General features: G+C 42.8%; 1 protein-coding gene across 1 annotated transcript in view; it reads right to left on the bottom strand.

The window, feature by feature from the left end:
* The window catches only part of LOC126166463 (uncharacterized), a 543,996-nt gene extending 533,202 nt beyond the window's left edge, over positions 1-10,794 (bottom strand). Inside the window, exon 1 of the mRNA XM_049920406.1 lies at positions 10,701-10,794. The gene's annotated coding sequence lies outside the window, so the exon portion shown is untranslated. The remainder of the gene's footprint in view (positions 1-10,700) is intronic.
* Positions 10,795-27,981: the final 17,187 nt, after the last annotated feature.

Raw genomic sequence — 27,981 nt, 5'->3', positions numbered from 1 at the left:
CACGTACATCTGAACTCCCTCGTTCTTATCCAGAAATGTACTCAGAAATCTATTTTTCCTACCATCAGAATCCCACTTTTCCCATATTGCGATCCTTTCGAATACAAAAACACTCATACCCATACCTCCCTGTGTTACGGGTACCCTCCGCTATGCACCGTATGGTGACTTGCTGAATCGATGTAGATGGAATATCGTTTCTGTGCATTTCGCTATTCCTTGTCGCTTATCAGCTCACTGTGTACTACAAGGTCATGCCAAAGTCATTTTAAGGTTATTCGCTTATTTACTCGTAATTAATTAAATTGCTTTTTCCTTTTTTGCAATTTATGGTGAAATGGCCAGGCAAATACCAGAAGAGGTACATATCCGGCATTGTACACTTTCTGAGCTTGACAAGAGTGGTAACGAAACAGTTGCTTCCAAAAACATCTGCGATGTTTATCCAGTTGCATTAGACGTTCGTGTACGGCAAAGGCAGTTTGCTAAGTTCAAAATCAGTCAATACTGATCTTTCCTACGAACTTCAGTCAGGGCGACCAAAACCTTTAGGCAATGACATGTTAAGGGTGGAAGTGGAAGCAAATCCGCGTCAGACAATTGAGGAAATGTCAAACGCTCTTAACCAACCTTCGTCGACCATCCCAGAACATTTGCAGCAGACTGCTACGACAAAAAAAGCTAACTGATTCACCACGCGCAACTTATTGCTTCATTGATACAATACGGAAATGTTTTTTGCTCATTGAAGATGAAACATTATCATCCAAAACGCAAAAGGCAGTGGCTCCCTCTGAATGAATATCCACGTACAGCTAAACCAAATTTGCACCCCAAAAAGACGGTTTTGTGTTTTGGTGGGAGGTCGGTCATTTTAAAATGTTGAAACCTAGACAAATTGTGAATGTACACCTTTACTGTGAACAACTGGATCGAATAAATCAATCTTTAATTGAAAAATGCCCAGCGACTGTCAAGATAAAACACTTTATTCTGCAACACGATATTGCAAGACGTATCCTGAAAAAATTAATGAATTGAGATGGGAGGCATTGCCTGAACGACAACGCTCGCTCGATATTGCGTTATCGGATTTCCATTTATTCGCTAAAGCATTTCTTCTTATAGATTTGGCACTGAAAATTCGCACGCTAGATGGCAAACTATTGTTGATAACGAGGATATTTAGATCTTTGATCAAAAATGAAAAATTGCTAACAATTTGTCTGCTTGAATTTGATGTATAGCAACGACATTACTTTCTGGTCCCTCTAATATCATTTCATAAAATTCAACATATCACAGCATAGACTTCCTGTAGTTATCCCACAACAGCCCCGACAGTATCCTGATAATGATTTTATCTCCCTCCCGTGCAACAATCCATCCACCCACCTACTCGTACCAGGAGTACAATGTACAGGTCCTTATCAGAGAGCAACAGCTTCAGTATCCGCTTCAACACATGTTATGTATGTCAATACTTTATTTTTATCTGTTATTACTGCAAACAGTTCTTTAGAGTGAAAAACAATGATACGTCTGTTAACTTCTCTGCCCACGTGTGTTAGTGTAGTGGGGAATGAAACGTCCATTTAAAATACCACGGAAACGGTAGAAATACACAGGAGCGTAAGGTTTCATTTATTTATTTCGTTGTATCGGCTCTTGTCGTTCGTTTCGAGTGAATAATTTTTACCGTATGCCAGAGCCACTTCTTGTAAATATGTTGAACTGTCCGTAGACACAAACGCAATGTTTAGCGCGGCGCCGCTATCAGAAGAAGTAAATATCAACATTGTGTCAGATTTTTAAATACAATTCACGCTGTATAATTTTAAAGTGTCTGGTGGTCCTTATTTAATGCTTAGAAACAAATTCGAATAAATGAATCGTGTAAATAGTACATTTTTGAGAAGACATTCCGAAATTTGCACTGGGTCAAAATTTAATTTCTCATGGCCAGTCGGAACTAGACCGCTCCGTTTGCGATTCTCGTGTCTTTTATCACTACCTGATCCTGAGCGAGACTGGTTCTTGAACAATCAGCAAAGCCATCTGATATATAATGATGAAAGAGCCAGCGCAAAGTAATGCGCCATCTCTGACACACCATCTCTGAAGCGCAGGCAAAGCTTATGATTCTTTATGACATTATCATTTCATTTCTGCACCCAAATCTCTGCTATTCTTTTGTTAATTTATCTTCTAAACAGAGATACTGCAGAATCGTCGAAGGTATTCTTCATCATGCTGACTTCATGTTAGTTCTATAAACGAAATGATCAAGATCAAAATATGTTCAATAAATAAATTAATTGTTAATAAGTTCTGAATATTATTTTATTTTCGTATTCTTTTGTTCACCTGATTCGCCTGAATTCGGAACAGCGGTGTTTCATTCCATATACAGGGTGTTTCAAAAATGACCGGTATATTTGAAACGGCAATAAAAACTAAACGAGCAGCGATAGAAATACACCGTTTGTTGCATTATGCTTGGGACAACAGTACATTTTCAGGCGGACAAACTTTCGAAATTACAGTAGTTACAATTTTCAACAACAGATGGCGCTGCAAGTGATGTGAAAGATATAGAAGACAACGCAGTCTGTGGGTGCGTCATTCTGTACGTCGTCTTTCTGCTGTAAGCGTGTGCTGTTCACAACGTGCAAGTGTGCTGTGGACAACATGGTTTATTCCTTAGAACAGAGGATTTTTCTGGTGTTGGAATTCCACCGTCTAGAACACAGTGTTGTTGCAACAAGACGAAGTTTTCAACGGAGGTTTAATGTAACCAAAGGACCGAAAAGCGATACAATAAAGGATCTGTTTGAAACATTTCAACGGACTGGGAACGTGACGGATGAACGTGCTGGAAAGGTAGGGCGACCGCGTACGGCAACCACAGAGGGCAACTCGCAGCTAGTGCAGCAGGTGATCCAACAGCGGCCTCGGGATTCCGTTCGCCGTGTTGCAGCTGCGGTCCAAATGACGCCAACGTCCACGTATCGTCTCATGCGCCAGAGTTTACACCTCTATCCATACAAAATTCAAACGTGGCAACCCCTCAGCGCCGCTACCATTGCTGCACGAGAGACATTCGCTAACGATATAGTGCACAGGATTGATGACGGCGATATGCATGTGGGCAGCATTTGGTTTACTGACGAAGCTTATTTTTACCTGGACGGCTTCGTCAATAAACAGAACTGGCGCATATGGGGAACCGAAAAGCCCCATGTTGCAGTCCCATCGTCCCTGCATCCTCAAAAAGTACTGGTCTGGGCGGCCATTTCTTCCAAAGGAATCGTTGGCCCATTTTTCAGATCCGAAACGATTACTGCATCACGCTATCTGGACATTCTTCGTGAATTTGTGGCGGTACAAACTGCCTTAGACGACACTGCGAACACCTCGTGGTTTATGAAAGATGGTGCCCGGCCATATCGCACGGCCGACGTCTTTAATTTCCTGAATGAATATTTCGATGATCGTGTGATTGCTTTGGGCTATCCGAAACATACAGGAGGCGGCGTGGATTGGCCTCCCTATTCGCCAGACATGAACCCCTGTCACTTCTTTCTGTGGGGACACTTGAAAGACCAGGTGTACCGCCAGAATCCAGAAACAATTGAACAGCTGAAGCAGTACATCTCATCTGCATGTGAAGCCATTCCGCCAGACACGTTGTCAAAGGTTTCGGGTAATTTCATTCAGAGACTACGCCATATTATTGCTACGCATGGTGGATATGTGGAAAATATCGTACTATAGAGTTTCCCAGACCGCAGCGCCATCTGTTGTTGACAATTGTAACTACTGTAATTTCGAAAGTTTGTCTGCCTGAAAATGTACTGTTGTCCCAAGCATATTGCAACAAACGGTGTATTTCTATCGCTGCTCGTTTAGTTTTTATTACCGTTTCAAATATACCGGACATTTTTGAAACACCCTGTAGATTGCTTTCTAAGCTATTTATCTTTTACATTATTTGAAGAGGGAACATCTAAAAAGGGCTACGTGCAGTTGCACGTAAGTGGTAAGCTAACACAGAAGCTGTAGAGACCGTTCGGTACTTCGTTTTTCAATATTTCAGAAACCACAGTACGAATGGCAAACCGATCGTCGGAGTGAATAATCTGGCCAATCATGATACGAACAAATTAGAGAAAATCAGTATTTAAAATGTCGTTGCCTTTAGCGTATTTGGGTTTTCAATATCGACAACTTTCTTCCACATTCTAACGTTGACGGAAAGGCATGAAGCGCTACAGTTAAAAAGTGACGTCCGAAAGTAAAACCTAAACAAAAGATATAGATTTCAGTGACAAAAGGAAGATTAGATTTTAACCTTCGATCGATGATGAGGTCATTAGGGATGATTTGAAGGTAATCGGCTATTCCTTTTTTTGAGAAGACATTCCGAAATTTGCATCGCGTCAAAATTCAATTCCTCATGGTCATCAGAACTGGAGCGCTCCTTTTGCGATTCTCGTGTCTTTTATCACTAGGCTGCTTCTTTCACTAATGAATCTTATTGATATTAAACTGTATTACTGTCGATTTCATACCACTATAGATAAAGGTAAACGTATGAGGGCATCATTTGTTAGCGCCGTTGCACACCTGTTGGATATGAAAATTTTCGCATTAAATCCAGCAACGTGTGTTTTAAAATGATACTTAGTGGAAACAGTTGAGTATTAGATTTATAAACGTTGTGTGTCTTGTTCCCGGCTGCTATGCTGTATAAAATACTTTGTGAGGTCGTTGATCTTACAAGTTTGTTCCAGTACTGATTTCATTGACCGCGCCATCTGGCGCAAGATATTGTCAGCACCATAGTAGAATAATACTGGGATAGTGGCAGTGTAGAGCACGGCAAGCCGCAGGAGTGGCAAGCTACGCACTGCACGCATCGCACACAACGCAACGCGTCAAAAACACGCGTGCCGCAGTGAGGTACTGGGTAGCGCTACAACTGTCGGCTCCAGTTTTGGCATCTCGCAGAATTTCATTTTACAAAATACAAGTAATAGCAACAAATAGCAAGTGTGAAATCTGCACAGGCCTCTACAGGCCCAGTTACATACAAAAGGGCATTCAGGTCTCTAGCTACATACGTACTACACCATAAAGAACTGCAGTCACAAGGAAGCAAGTACAATTATTAATTAATATTGCTAGATTCCCCACATCTAATGATGGTTCAAATGGCTCTGAGCACTATGGGACTTAACTGCTATGGTCATCAGTCCCCTAGAACTTAGAACTACTTAAACCTAACTAACCTAAGGACAGCACACAACACTCAGCCATCACGAGGCAGAGAAAATCCCTGACCCCGCCGGGAATCGAACCCGGGAACCCGGGCGTGGGAAGCGAGAACGCTACCGCACGACCACTAGATGCGGGCACATCTAATGAGTTTACACAAAACAACACTCAAAATGATAGAACATACGTTACCCAGTAAAACGAATTAAAAAGAAAATCCTTTTTTGTTCAGGAAAAGGAGAATTGCGACTCGTAAATGTTGGTTGCGTTGTTGTGAAACAAATTATTATAAAGGCTGTGATTACATATTGGAGCGAAGTTATTTACCGGATTCGAGTATAGCGAGTACTGTACGCCATCTGGTTCACAAACGCTTTCAGAATAGTTGCAAGTAGCACTGAATATAGTTTTAAAGATTTTGCACATCAGAATGCAGTAAATTTTATTTACGCTCCACCTGCAAAATTTATCACTGCGTCTAGGGCGGAGAATATTAGACCCAAATTATAACAAAGTCGCAGCTTACCTCGTTGTCTTCGTCAAGTTTGCAGAAGATCTACGCAGTCGCTGTCATTTGTAGGAATTACAAAAAAAGAAACTCTTTACTAGGAACGTCGTCGAGTAAGTTCCAGTTGATCTCTGCAATCGTCACAATATATTTCGCCCCTCTCAGCTTCTGAGTCAATCGTCATAATAGTCTTTAAAAAAATAAATTGCATTTATCCGTTTTGTCAAATCCATCATTAGAAATTATTGTAACTGGTTGGAAGTATTTTTTACTAATCTCAAAATAGTTTCTGTGGTGTCACCGCAGACACCACACTTGCTAGGTGGTAGCTTTTAAATCGGCCGCGGTCCGCTAGTATACATCGGACCCGCGTGTCGCCACTGTCAGTGATGGCAGACCGAGCGCCACCACACGGCAGGTCTAGAGAGACGTACTAGCACTCGGCCCAGTTGTACAGCCGACGTTGCTAGCCATGGATCACTGAGAACTACGCTCTCATTTGCCGAGACGATAGTTAGCATAGCCTTCAGCTACATTTGCTACGACCTAGCAAGGCGCCGTATTCAAGTGATATTGAGATTCTATTAATGTATCATCAGGAGCGATGTTCTACAAATGTGGATTAAAGTTAAGTATTCCAGAAGCTACGTACTTTTCGTTATAGCATTCATTACGTATCCTGTTTCAGACCTCACGCCAGCCTGCGTGAGTTTAAGCGCGTGCCTTTCGGCTTCCTCTCATTTTGTCTAGGCTGTCTTGTCTAGACACAACAGTTTCTGCTCTCAATGCGACGAAAAAAAAAATGTAAATGAGCATATGGCATTGTCGGCCGGGAGCCCCTATTCGGGGAAGTTCGGCCGTCAAGTGCAACTCTTATTTCATTCGACGCCACATTGGGCGACTTGCGCGCCGGTGATGAGGATAACACAACCACCAGTCCCCGAGCGAAAAAAGAATCGCTACCCCGAAAATCGCTAACCCGACCGGGAATCGAACCGGAACCGCTTGCGTGGGAAGCGAGCACGTTACCACCCAGCTTTTTCTTTTACATTTTGTTCGTTATTGATCGTTGTGTTTGGTTGTTGCGGACGTCACATGACATCCGTTCAAGTTCATTTGTTGATCCTTCCACTCAGTTTTTTATTACAGAGGCCAACCGGCTCTCTGACCGAACACGCTGAGGTACCGTGCCGGCAGTACTTTTTTTTTCGCTTCAGTTCGCAGTATCTGCTCGGGGCGGACGTCGTAAGACATCCATTTAAGTTCGTTGTTGATCTGTTAACTCAGTTTTTTTATTACAGAGGGCACGTTACCCTCTGCCTGAGCTACCATGCCGGCTTCCCTCTAAATGTCACAGAATAAATTGCCCCAGTTCATGCTAAACGTTATGAAAACATACAAAAAAAAGATAAAAATATACCCTATTCCGACACCAACGTACGTCAATAAAGCTCTCAAAAGACGATTAATTCCTTACAAAATGTCAGCTCTTTAAACTGCTTCCTACAGGTATTACTTAACTACTGCAAATCTCGATGTTAACGATCCTTGTTTTTAATATTGCCCGTAAACTTAAACTCCCAGGCTGTCTAACGGAGCCCACGAGAAATACGGGCCCTGCAACGAACTTGTGACGTCACACTAGTGGGATTGCCCGCTGCACTTCGCAACCCACGGGAAATCAATATGTAACTGAAAAGGCAGCCGCTAAAGGTCTTAATTTTTTCGTGTGCTATCAGGAGCTTGAATGAATTTAAACCCGCAATCAAGAATTATTAAACTCGTCTGAAATAGTCACTCGCTCACCACCGGAGACGGTTACTGACAGTCGTAACACCTGCAATGTCACGTGATGTGACGTATGTACCACGGCCTCCTCTTCTCCGCGGCTTCACCTGCGTAATATCTGATGTCGTAAGTAGGAATGGTTCTTTCAACTTTCACTATTTTGTTATCTGCCTCTGCGCTATATTTAGGGTTATTATACCTAATATCAAAAATAGTTATTCTTTGTGATGTAGATGCTTTTGGCGATTCCAGCAGCATTCAAACAAAATTCAGTTTGGAACTATAAACACCACCATCTCCAATGACGTCACAGTCGAGGGGATGTGAAACACTCATTTTTCTTCATTGTTCATAAACAATAAAGACGCATGACAGGTATATGACAGCTACTGAAATGTAACGTTTTAAGTACTTATATATGCATTCGATGGGTGGTATGATACGCGATTTCGCTTCTCGCCATATGAACACGCGTTCACATTTCCCGCTGTTCTTCGCGAACAGAACGGTACCGGTACTTCAATTGTCTGCTGTCAATTCTCCTCGTTAGTGCTCTGATTCTACTTCTGTGAGTAGTGATCGTATGAAACCCCATGGTAATGAGAATCCCTCACTATCGTTGAACCCTCGCGTCTCAGTCAGTTTGAAAACTCTTGTTGGTAACAAGTAGTTGTGACTGCGGTCAACAAGCACAAACTCAAAACTGTCGCGTCGAAACGCACACACACTGAACGGTACAGAAACAGTACCATATCGTTGTCTGCTGTGCTGTCAGTTAATCTCCCGGAGTGTTTCCGCGTACTTCAGCACAAAGCCTCGCGGCTGGCTGTACTTTTCAAACGAAGCCACCGCGGGACAACATTCCAGTTCTGTACAGGTCTCGGACTGTTTTGCCTTCCACTAACTTTGCCTTCCACTAACTTTTGGCGATATCAATATCGACCGTTCTTTAGGGGTATACTGTGACATCAGAGGTGGATGGTCATCTCATACACAGACCGTAGACGTGTGGTTGTCTCTTCCCGTGTTTACAGCAAGAACATATCGTGCACCATGCCTGCAGTCACTTCTCTTCGGGTGTAGCTACGAATATCTGTCATAAACACATCATGTTAATGCACCTTGAAGTGAGGGAGCTTCGGTCGGCTTATCGTTCAGTTTTTATCATGATAGTTAGTGAGGAAACGCTGAAACACTTGACTATATATGCACAAATGGCTTGGAATCATTCACAGTGTAATGCGTTCCCTTTAGTCGCCACTGTATGTAACGTGCCCTTACAAGTGATGAATAATAAACAATAACGCAAACCTTTTTCTAACAAACATTCACAAATACGCTAAGAAACATTGTGTGTTTATCAAAAATCGGTTCTGTTAATTCATGTAATCATCGAAGAATAACTATATGTTAACAAAGATGTATCTTAGAGTTACATTATAATTATATCTGAGGTCATGTTAACTTTTCGTTATTAAAAAACAGAGCGCCATTACAGAATTCGTTCTCTCTGTCTGTCTGTCTCTCTCTCTCTGTCGCTCTTTGCTTTCCTTGATAATGGCCGAACTGTAATTATTTTAGTAATCAGGCGTGTAAATCTGTTAAATATTTCAATATATGATTATAGAGCTTTTATTGGAATTATTTAAGTACTGTACATAGTCTTCCATTTCAAATTGATTAACACTTTTCAGCATTTAGCATTTTTAGTTGTTAGAGCATCATCGCTGACAAACTGCACCCGCCGCCATTACAAGACAAATATGAATTTCAACTAACGGTGCAAAAGGTGCATGACCTGCAACGATTTAAATTGTTTCATTTTCAGAATGGAAGAGAAACAGAGCAATACAATTTCTAAGCATTTTCTTACCGAATTTTGTCTTAACGCCCAACTTAAGACATGGCTGGACTAACGTAGGTAGGTCCACTTATAATAATTTTGCGAACAGTGACGAGTTTTGTTATGTAACGTCAATGAAAGCATTACCTAATACAACAGCAAAGTATTTCTTTCGCCGTAGTCTTACCAGACCAATAAGAAACTTTATGCTGTTCTCCACCTTACGTGAAGATTGTAATACGTAATGTTCTAAACGCAATATAAATTAGCTTAGGCGGTACATAATAATATTCATTACTAACTGCATTATTGTGGTCAAACAAAACTAGGCAGAAGTTATTTCATTACAATTTTTAAAGACAATTTGCAACAACAATTAACCGTTTTCAAATCTCTCTTTATAGAAAATTTAATATTTCAGCAGAAAGAATGCATATGTACTTGTTTGTTGAAAAGTCAGCACGTGTTCCCGATAACGGTCACGGGAGACCAAGTGCAATACTTCCGTGGTCATGAATTACAACTTTCTTATGCTCTGAAGATAGCAAATAGTGCAAATGATACTGTATTCCACAAAGCTTTTCAGAATTTTTTGTCTTCCTCAGGCGGAAATAAAAAGTGGAAAATAATGAATACTAAAGCTACTGTTCGGATAGATAGGAAGCAATAAAGATGATATCCACAATTGTACTTTCGGTAATTTTCTTTTTCACTCGGAGGTCTGTGTGTGTGTGAATTCCTAAGGAACCAAACTGCTGAAGTCATCGGTTCCTAGACTTACACACTACTTAAACTAACTTATGCTAAGAACAACATACACACCCACGTCCGAGGGAGGACTCCAACCTCCGGCGGGAGGGGGCGCGCAATCCGTGACATGGCGCCTCAAACCTCGCGGCCACTCCGTGAGGCTTGGAGGTCTATCATGGCCGTAAGAAAATCACTGTGTGCAAACTGCCAATATCTGACTGGTAGACAGGCGGTAGTGAGAGGCTGGATGTCAATTTACTATGGTACATAGTAGCGAATAAAGGACTACGAGAGCGGGAAATTCGTATCTTCTTGGAATTCATGCAATGTAGCTGCATGATACCAGCGTAGTTCCCTATCTGAAAGTGGGCACCCAGGTCACTTAACAATTATTTCTTTATTACTTTGACTACCTTCGTCAGTGTTGCATTTCTTTGTTTTGAGCTTTGTTTAAATCGAAGTAATCCCAAAAAGCACTGTGATGTCCCTATATGGTTAGTAGGAATGTCAAACAATTAGAGCGAGCCATACCCAGGTGCGGCTCGTCCCTGACCCAATTCCAGCACGGCTGTTTGCCTCAGAACACTTGTGCGGGTTGGTTTCCCGCGCACTGCGTGTCTGCGCGTCAGCTGAGGCCAAAACAGTCCCGCAGCTCGTGTTGCGTCTGTCCCCGCGGCCGCGCGACTGCGCAGGCGCCAACTCCGGACGCCTCGCGGAATGGCAGCCAGTGTTTTGTCGCCTAACTGTAGCTGCGCCCTACCAAAAGTACTGTTCGGTAGTTCTGGTACACTACATAAATGACGTCGAAAATAGTAGGATTACCGGTAGTATTGTAGCATTGGTAGCGAAAGAAATACAGATAAATGTATAAGAGAGGAACTGGGAGCCGACGACTTACCTTTGTTTCTGTGTGTGTTTGTTTTGCATATAGTTAGAACCGCACATCATTCAGTATTAGTCCATTGTGTATTTTATATGCTTACAAAATATGTATTGTGTTTTTTAAGTAATAAAAATTAGTTACTCGCGTAACTTTTGCGTTTTTATGTAACTAAAGTAATTACTTTTAGTGCAGGCACAGTTTACATGCACAAACACGGAAGATACATATATTTATTGGCGCAAAATGGCTCTGAGCACTATGGGACTTAACAGCTATGGTCATCAGTCCCCTAGAACTTAGAACTACTTAAACCTAACTAACCTAAGGACAGCACACAACACCCAGCCATCACGAGGCAGAGAAAATCCCTGACCCCGCCGGGAATCGAACCCGGGAACCCGGGCGTGGGATGCGAGAACGCTACCGCACGACCACGAGATGCGGGCCATATATTTATTGTTTTTATTTTGTATTCAATAGAACGTTTATCATCCAGCCAAAGGAAAGAATTTCCTGTCATTGCTGATAATGTGAATGTTGTTTATAAGTAAAAGAAACGTATTTTATATAAGTTCGGCGAAGTACTGAAGCGATGTTTAATATAATCAGTTTTGTTTTGTGGGTCTTTTTTTTTAGTACACTGCGCTTACTAGCGCTATATCATTAATCTGTATTGTTTTCGTTATTTTTACTACAACATCCCTCTGCTTCACTTTGTATATGAACAATTTCGGATAAATCCTGAATTAAACACTGACAATTTCAATTTCGCTGTAAATACTGTTTATTTGTAAGTAGCAAACAAGAGGATAACTATGTAGAAGAAAAGTTTTCTGTACCTTACTTGGGTCTTTTGTATCTTTACTCAGTTTCTAGACACTTGTGGCCGTGCGGTTAAAGGCGCTGCAGTCTGGAACCGCAAGACCGCTACGGTCGCAGGTTCGAATCCTGCCTCGGGCATGGATGTTTGTGATGTCCTTAGGTTAGTTCGGTTTAACTAGTTCTAAGTTCTAGGGGACTAATGACCTCAGCAGTTGAGTCCCATAGTGCTCAGAGCCATTTGAACCATTTTTTTCTAGACACTTGAGCACTTCCGGCTCTTAGGGGAGTTTACTAACAAGGGGAGTGCCAAAAAAATGGGTCAAATGGCTCTGAGCACTATGGGACTTAACATCTATGGTCATCAGTCCCCTAGAACTTAGAACTACTTAAACCTAACTAACCTAAGGACATCACACAACACCCAGCCATCACGAGGCAGAGAAAATCCCTGACCCCGCCGGGAATCGAACCCGGGAACCCGGGCGTGGGAAGCGAGAACGCTACCGCACGACCACGAGATGCGGGCAAAGGGGAGTGCCAGTGTTAGGAAATGAAGTTCGGAGTAGGACGGCGCGTGTTTACAGCACTACCCCATAGTGTTACAATGCCCCAGCATACCTCCAGATGGCCAGCCATTCACGAGAAAAACGCTCCGAAACTTTCAGTCCTACAGTATATAATGCCCATTTCAAACACCGAATACCCATTTGAATAATTCTCTTATATAATCATGTAATTGTACAATCGTTTCGGTCATTAAATATCGTGCTGTTTCATTTGCTTGCAGGATGTCAGTACCAGTCTACTTTCAACCGGACGCTCACCCACAAAGGAAGCAAGGCCGTACTTGTGAAGAGAATGGACATGAAAGTTACGCATTCATATACAGCACAATATGCTATTACTTTTTCTAGATGTGTCCTTCCGAGTGTTTTCGTATGCCTGCAGGAGACAACAGGTGCATTTGGGGTCTGAGTCTAGAAGACGATCGATGAATACGCCAAAACATACAAGAACGGCATTATGACGTCGTCAAAATCTGGAAAGCTGACTACAAACACGTACAAAGAGTTTCTTAAAACATCTTTGAAGCCGTATGTTGGGAACAAAAGATTTCTCCTCATCGTCGACTCCTGGGGAGGGCAAACACGACCACAACTGTATGACGAGGTTTTCCAGGACGACGCACAACGCCAGACCTGTACACTCAAAGTTATTCCACCGAAGTGTGCACCACTAGTGCAGCCCTGTGATGTTTACTTTTTCAGACAGGTGAAAAATTTCATTAAATGCCTGTAAAATTGCGCCACGTTAATTGAACAGGAACGTGAGATTAATTCATGAGAAGATTGTATTAAAATTCACTCGATCGTTCACCATCAGTTATCATCTCCTGTTTTTCGCAATATGATCCAATACGCATGGATCGCGTCGAAGCCAACCGCAGAAAGACACATCTTTAGAAATGTTAACGAGGTCTGCTTTTCGATAGATATCCTCAAAACTCGCTGCTCGTGTAAAAAATCTTCATTTATTCGATGCGCAAATTGTTCAAGCATCTTTTGTTTCCAGTGTTTTTATGACAAATTTCATTCTGGCTCTTGTGTAATTTCGGAATGAAGCGAATAAACATATCATTATTCATAGTCTTCACAATATGAATATATTCTCCCATGCACACAGTTTTCAATATACAATAAGAAAGAATATTTGAAGGAAATAATTTGGTTGGAAAAGTTGAGAATGTTGAAAGAACAAAAGTTTTCAATTAGAATGTCATTGTATTTTTTTAAAATAAGGAAAAGTAAATAGATACTTTGAAAATACGAAGCACGAATTGTTACCACTATTGCATCTGCCACCGCGCCATTAGGTTCAGTGAGCGGACGCATGGGTATTATACTGTAGGACTGAAAGCTTCAGAGCGTTTTTCTCGTGAATGGCTGGCGATCTGGCAGTATGGCTGGGGCATTGTAACTCTATGGGGTAGTGCTGCAAACACGCCGTCCCGATCCGAAATTCATTTCCCAACCCTGGCACTCCCCTTGTAAGACAGTGATCAGAAACGTAAAGAAAGTGATCGTTATGAGGTAACGCCCGATTCATAGGCTACGCACCTATCGCATAGGTAAAGCGGATACGATCTTAACTGACCAAAGCCACTAAGGAAATTGCCGTAGTCTACGCTTACTTATTGTAGTCTACGGTATACTTACAACTCTACGCATTACATCAGTCAACTACAGCCATTCAGCTAAGGAACAAATGATGCTACATTCTAACGGTAATATTTCGTATAATGGTCCAGCACGCTTACGTGGCAATGTATCATTTACCTCTGACGATCTTTATTGGTCCTACTTCAGATTTTTACGACTAATTAAAAAAAGAAAAGAGGGGAAACAAACGCTGCTGTTTACTTAGTAAACGTAATTTACAATGTAAGCGAAAGAAAATTTCAGTAATAAAATAATCGTAGGCGGAATTCAGGCTAATATCCAGCATCCGAAATAGACGGAGGGGCGATAAAACATTTTTGTCTCACAGTTGTGTCTGGTTTCTATAAGGCACACATGGCTAGCTTTTCCGAAATAGCTCTTGGTAAATGTCAGACAATATCTATATAGTGAAAGTTACCTTACGGTATGTGGTTGAGTGTACTCCGTCTGCCATTCTCACAGCTCACTATTGTTCCATTTACTGCTGGTACATGGGAAGAACGGCAGTTTATTTGCCTTTTAATTTCCCTGAGTTATCTCACCGTCATTTCGTGAGATTTTTGTAGGAATCGGGAACGCGTTGCGTGACTGTCGTCGAAACGTAAATTCTCTGAACTTTTACGGTAAACCTCTGCATAATGCACAAAGCATCTCTTGCGGCATCTGCCCCTGGAACTGGATGAGCGTCTCCGTGACTCTGTTACATTATCCATCCCGTGACGAAACGTGCTGCTCTTCTTTGAGTCTTCTGCGTCCCCTCCATTAATGCTACGTGCTAAAAGACGAACGCTGATGACTCACGAATCGGTCGAGCGAGGGTTTCTTAAGCTGCCTCATTCGTGCGTATTAAATTTTATTAGGGTTAATCTTAATCCCATGTCTAGGTTTATGAGTAACACAGTCGACTGCTTCCCTTGGCAAGGATAGAACTGAACTGATTTTACCGCTTTAATGTAATCACTCGTTCTTGGACGTCAACATCTTGCAAAAAACTCAACGAAGATGCACATACACTTAAAAATCAGTAAGCAACTATCTCTTATAAAAGGTGTCACTATTTTTGTGCGAGTGTTTTTCAAGTAATTTCGTTACGTTCCAAGACATTCTCGCCCCCTACTGCGATATAAACCTAAATGAAATAATAGTCGTAATTCTCTTATTAGTTTATAACTATTTGCTGATAGCCTCATTTTATGAAAGGAAATACCATGGTGGAAAGATTGACACAATTCGGTTTTACTTGCTGTTGTACACTGTGCTGTGAGATCACAGAAAATTCTAAATGAAATTACAAAGATTTCTATATTTCTGTGTCAGTTCCTCTAAATGTTCTGGAGTCATGCCTACATATTAACCCCCAGCTACCATCAGACTACTGCTAAGGGTTGATAACATCCAGACTGTCACAATTATCCCAGGTACCCAGAATAACTGTGTAATATCGTTCTCGTCCCGTTCACATCAGCACTCGATCACTATGTGTCAGAGTGGGCTGAAATTGCTGCGGGCGTTGGAGAGTTACAAGGATGTGTCTACACGTCTCACCTTCCGACCCAACAAATTATTGTTATTGAGAAATTTCGGTTTAGTAAATCTTTCCCGATACTAAATCATTTGTGTACCAAGTTGAAAGTGCTCCATACATTTCAGACGTAAGACAGTATACATATTTTCAGAAAAATATAATTCAAACAATCCCGAAGATAGTAAGGGCAGGTAAGTGCGAGAACTCGCCCACAGTTAACATCTCAAGCATCCAATTTGCTGACAAGCATAATATACAGAAAAAGGAAAATATAATTTAGGATCTGTTAGAGGATCAATTTGGCTTTCCGAAAATTAAAGGTACGAGACAAATAGTTCTGACGTTGCGCTTGATAATGAAACCAAGACTTGACGAAAAATTAACACACATTCACAGAGTTTATTGACGTAGAAAAACTGTTCTATAATTTGAATTAGTGGAAGGTATTCGTAATTCTGAGTGGAAATGGACGTAGCCTATATGAAAAGACGGGTAATATACAATATGTACAAGACTAAAAAGGGTCTAAGACACTGACATAATCTTTTGCCACTGCTGTTTAACGTATACATTGGGAAAGGGATGACATACAAGGACTCAGGAGAAGAATTTAAAGTTCAGGATGAAAGGATATCAGTGATAAGATTCGCTCATCACATTGCCATCCTCAGTGAAAGTGAGGAAGAACTGCAAGACCTTTTGAATGGACTGAACAGTCCAATGAGCGCACACTATGGGCTGAGAGTCTGCCACAGAAAGACAGAACTTACGGGGAATAGCAGAGTTGAGACTAGCGATAAACTGAGGACCACAAAGCACACAAAGTGAACGAATTCTGTTACCTTGTAAACAAAGCAAAGAACCACGAATAAAGCAAGGAAAATATAAAAAGCACATTATGACAGGCAAAGAAGGCATTCCTGGCCAAAATAAATTTACTACTATAAGACTATTGCCTTAATACGAGTAAGAGATTTCTGAGGATGTGAGTTTGGATCACAGTACTGGAATTATGTCACGGACTGTGGGAAAATGGTAAAAGAGTGTTTGAGAGATGATGTTTTAAAAAAATGGTTCAAATGGCTCTGAGCACTATGGGACTCAACTGCTGTGGTCATAAGTCCCCTAGAACTTAGAACTACTTAAACCTAACTAACCTAAGGACAGCACACAACACCCAGCCATCATGAGACAGAGAAAATCCCTGACCCCGCCGGGAATCGAACCCGGGAACCCGGGCGTGGGAAGCGAGAACGCTACTGCACGACCACGAGATGCGGGCGATGATGATGTTTTAGACAGATGTTGAAAATAAAGTAGATTGGTATGAGGTTCTCTGCAGAATGCATGAGTAGAGACACATATGGCAAACATTGATAAGAGAAAGGGTCCGGGTGGTAGAGCATGTGCTGTGCCGTGAAACTGAGTTTTCATGGTATTTTCTCTTTCTACCCGCAAAAGCCGTTGCGAACGAGCCGTTTGACAGTGCGAGGGCAGAGACAGCGCCACTCAGAGCCTTGTTGGGTCGGCGGGACCCAGTGGTTACGAGCTGGAAGCACGGAGCTGAATCAGGCACATCCTCTGGATAACTGCACTGGTGGCATAGCGTGGCAGTTCTGACAACACTGCAGTGCGTCCCTGGGGGTCAGATATTAGCGTAACGGCTGTTTGTTTGATATCGATGGGTCAGAGTGGGTTCGCCACACGGAGCGGATGTGTCAGCGTCGACTGTAGCCAGCGCCGGTGACCACTGTTGACAGCGGCTGACATGTCGTGGAGAGGTGACAGGGCCCTATGCGGCACACTGGCCGGGCTTGATTTACCTCAGCGTGGCTAGCCCCAGCAGCTGCTGGGGGACGCCAGTCAATATAGAATAGTGACAACTGATTGGTGGCCACTGAAGAAAACAGTCCCTGGGCAAACAGAGTGCCGTGGAGCCAAAATGAGCACAGAAGCAGCAGCAGTGGGCTGCAACAAGTGGCATGGGGCTTGGCTGGCCGCAGTGCGAACATCATCGAGCTGTGGTAGAGAATGGCACCTACCTTCCTGCATCCAGTGGAAGACAGCAGCTCATAGATAAGGAGGAATGTCGGTGGAGAGTTGCAGCTGTGCTTTTATGTTGCCATAGTTGCAGCTGGCAGGCACTGCAGTTCTCGGTGTTTTTTACTGACCAAAATACAGTGTGGCATTGTGTGCCAGTATTGGCAACGTCAGTTTGATACAGTTGTTCGGCCCTTCCCACCAGAGGTTCGAGTCCTCCTCCCTCGGGCTTGGGTGTATGTGTTGTTCTTAGCATAAGTTAGTTTGTCTAAGTAGTGTGTAAGTCTGGCGACCGATGACCTTAGCAGTTTGGTCCCTTCGGAATTCACGCACATTTCAACATTTGATTCAGTTGTTGTTGTTGTCAAGAAGCGCGGCGAGGTCATGAGGAATTATATTGTGCCATAACTGAAATTAAGTGTTTTTGCCTGGCACTGCCGTTGTACTATCTAACTGATTGACTGATATGCGTAGGAAGACAAAACAACAGTGGTTTTAGCCCACTATTGCTTTCTTTTCCCTGTGATTCTAGTAAAGCCATGCGGTATCCTTAATGAGTATTAGGAGACCATATACTATATCTTTATTAGACACAATTTCTCCAGTAATTAATGACCCCAACAGTTTACGTCTTTTGACCTCCAACGTTTCGCAGTGGAAGATTAAATGTGGTGCGGTTTCAGCCCTGACAAGATATAGTCTATACGTAAGGGGTTCTTTCTCTACACCTATCGTGTGTAGGATTTTCTTGAAAGTTCCCATAGTCAGTTAATAGGCCTACCATGAGATTAACCCGACTCAGATTTGGATTAGACAACGTCTCTTGAAACATCTCTTCAGCATCATTAGCTTGCCATGTTTTAATTTTTGAATCTTTGTCCAGTATTCTGAACGCTGTCTTCTAACCCAGTAGTTTTTACCTTACCATCGCCACAGTGATGTGAGCCGTGGTAAAAAATTACTGTTTTGAAGAGCGCGCCGCAGCGCGTAGTGTGAAGCAGTCGCCCTCCGTTTCTGGCGGTGGCGCCGCTGTGGCAATCGCAGCTTTGGTGTCTCCCTCTGGTGGGAAAGGGGAAAGATTGTCTGTTCACGTGCATTTAAGGGGCGCTATGGTTGGTTAGTTGGTTTGGGGAAGGAGACCAGACAGCGTGGTCATCGGTCTCATCGGATTAGGGAAGGATTGGGAAGGAAGTCGGCCGTGCCCTTTCAGAGGAACCATCCCGGCATTTGCCTGGAGTGATTTAGAGAAATCACGGAAAACCTAAATCAGGATGGCCGGACGCGGGATTGAACTGTCGACCTCCCGAATGCGAGTCCAGTGTCTAACCACTGCGCCACCCCGCTCGGTAAGGGGCGCTATGAGCTCGCCAGTCTCTCGACCCCAGCTTGCTAGTCTGTCTCTCGTCCACATTTGTTAGGAAGTTAGTGTCTGTCTGTCGTTCGGAGTGCTAGTATGTCTGTCGTTCGGATCAACCTTTAAAGCCGTCAAAATGAGAATCTTTCCACTCCGCCAGTAAGAGAACTCAGCGATTGGTCGCCCGGTCGGAGCTTAGTTCCTGCATCTGAGTCTGCGCGTTAGGCAGCCAGTCTGCTCGGGTTTGTTCAGGCAATGCTCATTGGCGGTTGGATCGATCGGTTGGTCGGTCGCGCACTGAGACACAAGATGACTTGTCCTGAGCGTCGGCGCATGTGAGGTCGCCACGTGAGTCCAGCGGGCCGCGCCGTATAGCGAGGGGAAGTGGCTTCGCGGCCGACACGAGAGCAACAGGAGTCAAGCCACGACATCAGTCTGGCCGGTGCGATCTGCGACGCCGTGAGACGGGAGATCGGCGCGCCTTCCTGCGTCCGTTGAAGCGGCTGGCAGCGGACGCTTCGGAAGAGCGACTGGGGGGTGCTGCGCCAGGTCTTCTCGAGAAATGGAAGTTTATTAGAAGTTGAGTTATTGGTGATATGTTGTTTGATTTACTCTTGTTAAATTCTACTTGCTTTCTTGGTGAGGTGACCAGCCGTTTTGCTTTGGGGTCGTCCCACCATTCTTCTCCGTTTGCCCACCCGCGGGAAGGTGGTTGTTTATAAATTGGGTGGTCCGTTTTTCCCTTGTGGAGTAGGGACGGGTTAGAGCAACCTGCGGTTCGGGTTGTTCGGTAATCTCCCTATCAATCTACCGTACGTTAGCAGCTGCCTCTGTCATGTTTGTCGGATTTGGTGTGTTAACGAATTTATTGCTTCGAGTGTAACGGCCTAATACCTGAAATATGTTTTCAAAAATGGCTCTGAGCACTATCGGACTTAACATCTATGGTCATCAGTCCCCTAGAACTTAGAACTACTTAAACCTAACTAACCTAAGGACATCACACACATCCATGCCCGAGGCAGGATTCGAACCTGCGACCGTAGCAGTCGCGCGGCTCCGAACTGAGCGCCTAGAACCACTAGACCACCGCGGGCGGCGAAATATGTTTTGATCTTTGGAAGCTTTGATATTATTGCTTATGTTCTTGAGATGCGGTATCTGTGTATTGTAGAGCATCTTAACTATTGTTTGGCCAACCTTGTAGAATTTTATATAAGATTGCATTTCATGGGCTTTTATTTAAATGATCATTTTAGTATATAAAGTTGCCACCCTTTCACCGTAAGACTTTTCTTAGAAGTTAAAATCAAGTTGCACCTTCGGTGGCAAGGTTAATATTTTAATTGTTAATGTTTGTACCACTTCCATCCCTCCTACGGGGGGTTCATAGTTTGTGTGGTTGTGTAAATTGTTAAAACTCTTAGTTTAAAGTAATCTGGTGTGTTGCAGATTTTCACCAATGTAGTCTTTCTGAGGCTGTTGTGAGCGGTCGTAACTACGGCCGTGTCAAAAGGGAGTGGCAAGGTTTTCTGCCCGAAAGCTCATACAGTCGAAACTTGTTTCTTTCTGCCTCTGAATAAATTGTAGCTTTGATATTTAGAGGGCACTTTCTGATTATAATTTTAAATCTGTTTCTTTTAAAAAATGCTTTTAGGCACTATTAAAGTGAATAAAATTCCCATTTCTTAAACGGAATTTGGTTATGATTTCATCAATTACTCCCTGGCAACTGTTTCCATGCTTACATAGTGTGATTAAATGTGTTAATGTTCTTGATGAATCGCTAGTAAATAAAATAAATTCTTAAGAATATTCTTTGAAAATAAATCACGGTTCATGATGGTTAGGAGATTTCGCACCAACTAATTCGCAAGTAACCAAGAGCCCACAGAAGGTTTACCCTGTTGCTTTCCACATCCCCACATGAACTTCATGGCATTCTGGAACGATCTTTGATCTCGTTGCAGCGGCTGATAGAGATTTCAGAGCTGCTTGGCTGTCTGAATGAACGTAGACGCTACGGTCTTTGTAACGCCTATGCAAATTATTCTCCGCTCACAGATAGTAGGTATTTCCGTCTATACTACCGTGGCTAGCTTCCCAAGAGAGACTGATCTCTCCAGTGTAGGTTGTACCACGTATACACCGGCTACAGCACCCTCGATATTTTCGCCGCGTCGGTAAATCACACTACGTGTTCCGAACGGTATCGTGGTTCGTTATTCCATTGTTCCCCACTTCCGATTCTTACTTTGAAAGGTTTATTGAAACAACTGGATGTTATTGTATTGTTAGTCGGCATTTTCACATCCATTCGTATATTTACCATGTTCACTATATTGGTGTGGAATATTGGTTATCGTAAAGGTCCCCGGTTATTTTTAGTTTTTAACCTGTATGCTCTTGCAGCTGCGTCCATTGTAAGCTAAAGATGTAATGTTGTCGTGGTCTTCATCCCAGCAGTGCGTGTGCTGCTAAGCGCCTTAGCAGCCACTTTCTGTTCTAAATTATATCATTGTTGTTTTGAATTTGAGAACACGGCGAGACCTTTAAGAGGTAATTGTGTATTAGCGATAAATCATTGTAATTTTTTTTGTAGTTGCTATAGTAAGTCGTATATCTGTAATAAGCTGTATATCTGCGTAGATTGTGTTGTCCTGCCTGTGCTCTGTCTATATTACGCTGGAGATGCTGGTGTTGGTGGACTGTTGACCATTCTAGTGAGCCATTCCGCCTGTTACTGTTTTATTTTGGTGCCGTCTTGTAAAACCATTTGTAGGCAGATGCAACTTTGTTTTATCTGTACACGCGTGCCCTTATTTTAGGATAAATTTTTACTATACATTATTGTTGCAAACTATGGAGGTCAAATTATTTTATAACTGTGGGGCTAATAATTGTTTTGTTTTTTGTTGTGTTATTTGTTGTACTAAGTTAACTGTTGCAAGAAGTGGGGCGCAAGGGCTTACTGTACCCGTATGTGCTCTGGTATTGTATATTCTTGTTAAATAAAACAAAGATTGATTAAAAGTGCACGCTTCCACAACGCCTAGCCAAACTCCTCCACCCAAAACCTGTGCCACAATATTAATACATCGAGGACTAATTTACATGGTCGGTGCGGGAGCTGTAGATGAAAAAACTGTTGGGAGAGACATGGACTGGAATATGTCCAAAAAATAACTGGGGACGTTGGGTGCAAGTGCTACTCTGAAATAAAGAGTTTGGCGCAGCAGAGGAATTCTTGATGGGCTACATCAAATTAGTCAGAAGACTGGAATATGAACAATAAGGCGCGGTATTTGAAAGCTCTTAAAGAGACGAATACTTTGATGTAATGCTTGTTGATGATGGTGTTGAATCTTATCTCAAAAGTATCCGAGATTTACTTTAAAACTGAAGGACGAGGCGAGCAGAACCTGCTATTGCAGTGTAAACTCACCTATGGGGAACTATCCAGCCAGACTCGGTCGTCGTATGCATGAAGGAGACAGTATTCTGCTGCTAAGGTAAAAAGAAATTTTCTCTTGGCACCCCTTATACGACCTAGATGCGAATGCTGTAAATTGAGCTACGTGGGATGTTCAATAAATAACGCAACGCTTTTTTCTGATAGCAGGTTGTTTTATTCAGGATTACAATACACTATATTATTCCCGACTCTTTAGGCTATAAAACCATATTTTTCAACATAATCTCCATTCAGTGCCACAGCCTTATGTCACCATACTAGGAGGACCTGTTTGCCCCCACTGTACCACTATACTAGTCGACATCAGAACCAACGTTTTGTTGCATGAGTAACCTCCGCATCATCCATGTTCTGCTTCCCATGGAGTGCACCCTTCATGGGCCAAACAGATGGCAGTCGAAAGCTGCGAGTTCCGGGCTGCAGGATGGATGAGGAAGACACGCCTTTGAGTACCCCAACCGCTGGGCGATTGTGTCAGTACTAGCAACAGCAACGTCTAGTTGAGCAGCCAGGTGTTTGAGTGTGATCTATCGATCACCTCGAATGAGAGCGTCCTCACGTTCCAATATTGCAGGAGTCACAACTGTGAGCGGCCGCCCAGCACGCGGAAGTTCGGACAGGTCTGCGTGACCTTATTGCCATGATGACAGAAATCTCGCCCAACGACTCTTCGTGGTTTTGTTCACGTCCAGGTCTCTGTAGACATTGTAAAAACACCTACGACTATCTACGATGCTCTGGTTTTCCACAAGAAGAAACTAAATGGCAGCTCTCTTCTTGAAACTCACCTCTGTTCCGGACGTCATTTTGATAGCTATGTACAGAGCCACTGTCTATCGGAACGTCATGAAACCTTAGGGGCTGAAGGGGGAATACTCCACGATGTCCCACAACAAATTCCGCATTTTTCAACTGAAACTGTCGAAAGGCTTGGACCCAAAGGCGGAGCCTGGTGTGAGAGCTACTTCGGAACAGCCGATTTCGGGCGACTTGCCTTTGAATTTTTGACATTTCTAACATATTTTTGCGAAAGTTTTATCGTCAACGTTGAAAGCGTTACATCAGTATCTTACTATTCCTACTTACCCCTCTGCGTCCTATTATTTGCCATGAACCTCGTTTCGATAGCTTGAATCATTCATGAGATAAAATGCGTGTCGCATCACATACAACTCAATTTGTACGTTACATATGACAAGATCCGTAGTATCTCCAAGTTCAAAGTGGTTTATCGGTACGCCTGCGACAGCTTGCGTATTCAGTTAGTTCCAAAACGGCGCCGAGCGGCTCTGGGCGCTTCTATTTGGAACCGCGAGACTGCAGGTTCGAATTCTGCCTCGGGCATGGATGTGTGTGATGTCCTTAGGTTAGTTAGGTTTAAGTAGTTCTAAGTTCTAGGGGACTGATGACCTCAGATGTTAAGTCCCACAGTGCTCAGAGCCATTTGAACCATTTGAAAAACGTGATTTTCCGGTGCTCGTGTCTCGGGTTCCATAGATCATAGATGATAAATATGTAGGATCAAGTTTTTTGGGTGGCCCTTGGGTAGGGACCGTTTGTATACCGAACAGAAGTGTAGTCTTAGTGTCACTATCCTACAGTACAGGGTCAAAGCATGAATATTACACACTTTATCCTGCTTAGGCAAATGGAGCAAATCTGTTGGTTCTTTTTACATTTGTAGTGGTATACCGTGGGCTTGATGAGACTTACTAAAGTGTCATTAGTTCACGGGTGGTTCCTCGGTAAACACCACAAAAGTGGTTTTTACTGTATTTTCCCGTAACCATCGGATCAAAACCCTGCCGAGGATTCCAAATGGCTATGCGCAGCAAATGGGTGAAATGCTTAATGTATATTCCTAAGATCCTGATCTCGAACAACTTTGAAAGTTTTCGTCATATCTTTATCCGTTTCCGAAATACCGAAGTTCAAAGTTACCCGAATTGTACACTTAAAGTACACACGTAAAATCCGGCGTGAGGCGAAAACGTAGTTTATAAAGCAACGTAGCATGGAGAAGTATACTGTAAAGTGCCTTCGTTATCATCTGGGAACCACATTTTGTAGTACTGAAACGAATTCAAAATTTTTTGCACGAAAAAATTCGGTCTCAAGTGTAAAATTAATTTTGCGTTATTTCAATTTCACATACGTGAACTAGCTAAATTTTACTTACCCATACATTTCTTCTCATATGAAACAGTGAAAAGAAGGGAATCAGTGGAAAAATGTTTCTGTCGGAGCAAAAAATGTGAAATGTCCCTGTTTCTTTAAAAGACTCTGACTGAAAAGTGGGCTACCAGCTGCCTCATTCTACCTTCCTCAGCACCTTTCAAAATTTTTCCAAATATTGTGGCGTGAATATATTCTCTCTTTTATACTGAAAGGGGAGAAAATGGCAGTGGCAAAGAGCGGAAAAGTGATAAATACTGGAAGATAGTAGACAGGAGGAACGAAGGTTGGTTCAAATGCCTCTGAGCACTATGGGACTTAACATCTATGGTCATCAGTCCCCTAGAACTTAGAACTACTTAAACCTAACTAACCTAAGGACATCACACAACACCCAGTCATCACGAGGCAGAGAAAATAGGAACGAAGAACATAATGGCAGTTTGAGGCGAAGAGAGGGACATAGTAGAAGTGGAACATAGCTGACAGTAACAGAACAGTGCTAGGAAAAGAGGGAAGGAGACATTGCCAGACGGGAGGCGGGGGGATAAAGAGAAAGTGAGCAGTAGGAAGGAAGGAACTAGATATCAGCAGTCAGAAGGACACAGTGACAATGAGAGGAGAGTGTAACAGTAGGACAGAACGAAGGGGACTTTGTCTGTGACACGGGAACAATGACAGAGAGACGCAAAGAGATAATCACCATGAGATGGCCTTAATGATTCAGTGAGAGAGGGCAACTGGGCGTGGTTAGCCGCGAGCGCCTCACAGCGATTGACTAGTGGGTGGGAGTGAGACAACGGAGCTTGCGGCAGTTTGAGGTGAGCTGCATGTTGAAAAATCTGAGAATATGTTCCGAAGCCAAAATTTTTGAGAAAATTTTTAAAAGTGCTGAGGAAGGTGGAATGTGGTAGCTGGTGGATCACTTTTGAGTCGGAGTCTTTTAAATTAGCAGCAATATATTTTCATGCTCCGATAGGAACATTTTTGCGCTTGTACAAGAAACACGTGAGCAAAGCCTGGCGTAGAGGTAGAAATTTCTAAAATGTGTACTTTGAGAGTCACGCTGCTAGAGCTGGCTGGAGCGCAGCAGCCGCTGTCGCCCTCGGACTTGTTTCGAGTGCTGGGATGCGGGCGCCAGGCAACAGGTGACGAGCTACCCGTCAGGAGGGCGGCAACAGTGGCTGTCTGGAGCAGCGAGACGCAAGTGACGTCTTAGACTGCCTTGCTGACGCTCACGCCGTTGTCCTGTCTCTCAGTTTGTAATACTGTATGGGAAGCCTGTACGTCATTTTCATCACGCCTTTGCTCATATTGAGCACTGTGGCAGCTGCACCACAGTCAAATTGCTCAACGTAAAAGGTAGATACACCAACGACACTGCTACAAAACTCGTGGTTGAGACGGCACATCCCGAAATTGTCTACGAAAAACATTACAAGACGTGGTTGTCACAACACTGATAGCCGATCCGACAGGTGTTGTGATGTCTAGGAGGGCGAAGTCTGACAGTTGTGTGCCGTTCTAAGCCGGAAGAGGTCTGCGCCGTGGTCAGTAGGTGGCGGCACCTTTGACGCGCAGTGACTGTTGGAACTCAAAGTATGAGAAATCCTGACTGCACGTCACCTAGCCCGGCGCTCTGAGCACGCGATGGAGAAATCCCGACCTTTTGAACGAACGGCAGAAGGTAGCCATCATGGCCGAACTATCTGAATGACGAACATATGAAATAAGGTAGACTCTTAAATAAAAGCTGAACCCAAGTAGACAGAGTAACCAGTCACATGGTTTTAAAGACAAAAATTAGATGAGTGCGTGAGTGAAGACGCACCGTCGCTTCGAGATGTACTTTAAAAGATATTAAACGTTTACTATTTTGGATATAAAACGATCTTTAAAAATTAATAAGTCGCTGACGCTTTAAGCGATTCAGATTAGTATCTATGGATGGGGCTCGGTGAGCATTATCTAACTATTCTAATAAATTTTCTGTAAATATTTCGTATTTCAAACCTCAAGCCAGAATGTACTTTCCACCTATGAAAAGGAGAACTTCGTGGCAAATAAAATATATAAAAGTAAAAGTAGCAGCAGCATTAGTAAATAGAGGTAATTAAGGATGTATGACAGTAATTAGTTTACTTGTTTAATGTTTATTAATGATATAACGGCGTAAAGTGGCACCCATATGAGTAAAACCACAATTTCTGAGAAAAACCATTAAACATGCATAAGAACTAAGAGCAGCACTGAAAAGCTGATCAAATTTACGTCTAAATTTATGTGTAATATGTCTATATAACCTTAAATTTGTAGTTTATATTCGTTTTAGAATGCCGGAAATTCTTGAGTGTGACTCACGTCACGGCGAGCATGTAAGTATTGACGGCCATTTTCGAGGGACACAGATTTCGACCCTCAGTTGAAGCGGAGCTCGCGCACAGACAGGTCTACGTGCGGCAGGAAGTAGCCTCGTGTGTGAAACCGGAATTATTTTAAGTATTCGGTCGGGACTTGTAAACGTATCACCTGTGACGATCTCGAGGAAATCTGAAGTAACAGTAGTTTGTTCGTACTCGTTCTCTGAAGTGTGCTGAAGCACTTCCAATAAGTTCCTTTGCTTTGCTGAAAGTTAGGCGAACACGTGATGCTAGTCGACCTAGTTAGGTTCTCGCACTGTCAAATATTGTATTCATAATAAACTGTTGTGAAAGGATATTTTGCTCATTTTTCCTGGAATAAATTCAGTCTATGAAAACTGAGAAGTGAACACTATTTCAACGCAAAGTCCTGCTTGCAATTTTAATAAACCTGTGACTGCTTTCATTTACATTTAAGGGCGACGGACGCATTGGCGGGCCCCTGGAAAATGACAAAGCGTCTCGACAGACTTCAATTTTTCGTTCTAATTTTCTGCATATTATTGTAGTTAACAATTTCCTGGCGCAAATGTTAGAGAAATCGTCCGACAGACTTCTGGAATATTGCTGCGTTGTACGTGATTATCGTGTTGTTGTTGTTGTGGTAGTCAGTCCTGAGACTGGTTTGATGCAGCTCTCCATGCTACTCTATCCTGTGCAAGCTTCTTAATCTACCAGTACCTACTGCAGCCTACATCCTGCTGAATCTGCTTAGTGTATTCATCTCTTGGTCTCCCTATACGATTTTTACCCTCCACGCTGCCCTCCAATACTAAATTGATGATCCCTCGATGTCTCAGAACATGTCCTACCAACCGATCCCTTCTTCTAGTCAAGTTGTGCCACAATATCCTCTACTCCCCAATTCTTTTCAGTACCTCCTCATTAGTTATGTGATC

This window comes from Schistocerca cancellata, chromosome 1 (genome assembly GCF_023864275.1).
Source record: "Schistocerca cancellata isolate TAMUIC-IGC-003103 chromosome 1, iqSchCanc2.1, whole genome shotgun sequence".
NCBI lineage: Eukaryota > Metazoa > Arthropoda > Insecta > Orthoptera > Acrididae > Schistocerca > Schistocerca cancellata.
This window is presented reverse-complemented; position numbering and strand designations above follow the sequence as displayed.